Source organism: Lucilia cuprina, chromosome 3 (genome assembly GCF_022045245.1).
Source record: "Lucilia cuprina isolate Lc7/37 chromosome 3, ASM2204524v1, whole genome shotgun sequence".
Taxonomy (NCBI): domain Eukaryota; kingdom Metazoa; phylum Arthropoda; class Insecta; order Diptera; family Calliphoridae; genus Lucilia; species Lucilia cuprina.
Window position 1 is genome coordinate 4468383 of NC_060951.1, and position 2536 is coordinate 4470918.

The window sequence follows — 2536 nt, forward strand, 5'->3', positions numbered from 1 at the left end:
AGTTCTGTTCTAGTTCTCTTCTAGTTCTGTTCTAGTTCTGTTCTAGTTCTGTTCTAGTTCTGTTCTAGTTCTGTTCTAGTTCTCTTCTAGTTCTGTTCTAGTTCTGTTTTAGTTTTGTTCTAGTTTTAGTTCTGATCTAGTTTTGTTTTTGTTCTAGTTCTGTTCTTGTTCTAGTTCTGTTCTTGTTCTAGTTCTGTTCTATTTCTGGCCTAGTTCTGGCCTAGTTCTGTTCTAGTTCTGTTCTAGTTCTGTACTAGTTTTGTTCTAGTTCTGTTCTAGTTCTGTTCTAGTTCTGTTCTAGTTCTGTTCTAGTTCTGTTCTAGTTCTCTTCTAGTTCTCTTCTAGATCTATTCTATTTCTTTCCTAGTACTAGTTCTGTTCTAATTTTGTTCTAGTTCTGTTCTAGTTCTATTCAAGTTAAGTTCTGGCTTTGTTCTTTTGCAATTTGTTTTTAAAGATTCTCTTGGAAATGGTGTTAACTTTAATATTGATTAAGTATATAAATATTTTTTATGTTATTTATGTTTTTCTAATATTTAAACATTTCTTTATTTGTTTTAATTTTTATTGGGGTTAAAGTTAAAACAAAAAATTTTATTTTGTATAATTTACCGAAACAAAAACATTAAAAAGCCATAAAATTAAGAAAAATTATTTACAATTTTTTTTACTAAATATAAATTGCGCGTGCAGAATATAAAAAAATTTAGTAAAAACAAAAGGAAGGAAACACCTACAAGTTGAAATTGAAAGTTAATTTTTGTATATTCCATTTTGCATATTACCAAGCATTTATCGGTCGGTATTCTAAGGGAAACTTTGTTTTCAAAATACTTCTAAATTTTTTGTTTTTTCTCCCTTTATTAAACTCTAATTTTAAATAAAAAGACCAATAGAGTTTATCATTTTGTTTTTCTTTACAATATTAAATAAAGTTTAGAAAAACTTTATATAATTTTTTTATTTTCGCACATTTAAACATTAGGGCGGGGTAGGGATTAGGAAAAATCTATATAAAATTAAAATTCTCATAAAAAGTTTAAATATTATTGTAAAGGAGTGTATTCTTTGTAGAAATATTTTATGTATTTTTTTTTTTTTTTTTTTTGGTTTAACAAGATCAGTTTTTAGCCCTAATACTTTGGATGTATGTAACTAGCATTGTATAATTCTACTGTTCTAAAGTCAATTTGCCTTCTGAAACTTTATTTAATACCATATTTTGCAAATAATAGAAAATAGAAAAAAAAACTTTTCTACTTTTGTTCATATTTTTTATTCCTGTTCTACAGTTGGAATTATGAAACTAAAATTGGTTATGAAAAAAAAAAATTAAAAAGAAATCTTTAAATACATAGTGGCTGGTGTGGCTATAAGAAAACTAAGAAAAAACTCGATTTTTTTCCAAACTTTTCTAGAATTTATTATTCAACTGACATTTAAAAGGTTGCCTACACACACACACACACACATAAATCATACAAAAGATGTTTTGTTGAAAAAAAAAAAGAATTGTTCTTCTTATAGATTGCTTTCGTTTTGAAAGGTATAAGTTTGAAAGAAAAGAATTTAAAATTTTATTTTTTTGTATTGGCAACACGAGCCAACCAATTTACATAATTAACTAGCAACAAGTTGTCCTTTCGCTAAACAATAACCTTGTAACAATACTTGTCACATATGTATGTTATAACAAAAATAATGACGTCATGTGTAATGTAATAAGTAAAAAAAAAACACAATATTTTGTCAGTAAATTAATGACGCATTTTATTTAATTGTTAAGCTATCAATTGTTGTTTAAAATACATTTTTGAATAGCTGCTGGCAACATCTGTTAGGATTTAAAAAAAACATTTATTTGTTATCTAAATCTTTTAAATGTTTAGTTACTTTAGATGTAAATTTCATGTCTAAAGCTTTTTTCGCTTAAAAGTTATTGAGATTTTTTATGAAAAATCGAAAATAATTAATATTACTCATACGTCACCTGTTAAAAAAGTAAATTATACCCTACACCACATTATTAGGGAGGTTATATAGGGTTTGTGCTTATGTTTGTAGAATACAAAATATTAGCCCTGTACCCACCTTAAAGTATACCTGTCGTCTAAGAATCGTTTTCTGAGTCGATTAAGCTATGTCTGTCCGTCCGTCTGGCTAGCTGGCTGTCAGTATAAACCTTAAGAAAATTACTTGAAGGTAAAAATTCATTTAAAAATACTACATAAATAACTTTAAAGTCTACTTGAATTCCTCTACCAACATTTGTAAGGATAGACCCATATTTTCCCCTACAACCCTTTGGGCGCTCTTGTAAAAAATCACTTTTTTGCCAAAAAATAAAAATATTAAGTAGGGTATAATATGGTCGGCTATGCCCGAATATACATTCATACAGTACTATTATTAAGTCTAAGTTCAATTTTAGTTGTTCTAGTTCTGTTCTAGTTCTGTTCTAGTTCTGTTCTAGTTCTGTTCTAGTTCTGTTCTAGTTCTGTTCTAGTTCTGTTCTAGTTCTGTTCTAGTTCTGTTC